A 303-nucleotide genomic window follows, 5' to 3' on the forward strand; every position below is an offset into this window, starting at 1 on the left:
AGGTACCAATCCCTGAGGACGATACTTTCTTATTACTTTACTATAAAACTACGATACTGTGCACTTGCAGTTTTGCACCGGTCAAGTTTTTGGCGCCGTTGCCGGGGATTGGTTTATTCTTATTCTTTTTGTCAATATCGATACAAAGTAATCTTGGTTTTAATTTAGAATTTTGTTTTAATTTGTTCTACAGGTGTGTTTTTGACGTTGGATGCGCCGTGCTAGATCTCGTGATATTATTCCTGTTGATCCGGAGATTGAAAGAACTCTCAGATCACTAACAAGAAATAAGATACTAGCCAT

The sequence above is a fragment of the Carya illinoinensis genome, chromosome 4, assembly GCF_018687715.1.
Source record: "Carya illinoinensis cultivar Pawnee chromosome 4, C.illinoinensisPawnee_v1, whole genome shotgun sequence".
In the NCBI taxonomy this organism is placed as follows: domain Eukaryota; kingdom Viridiplantae; phylum Streptophyta; class Magnoliopsida; order Fagales; family Juglandaceae; genus Carya; species Carya illinoinensis.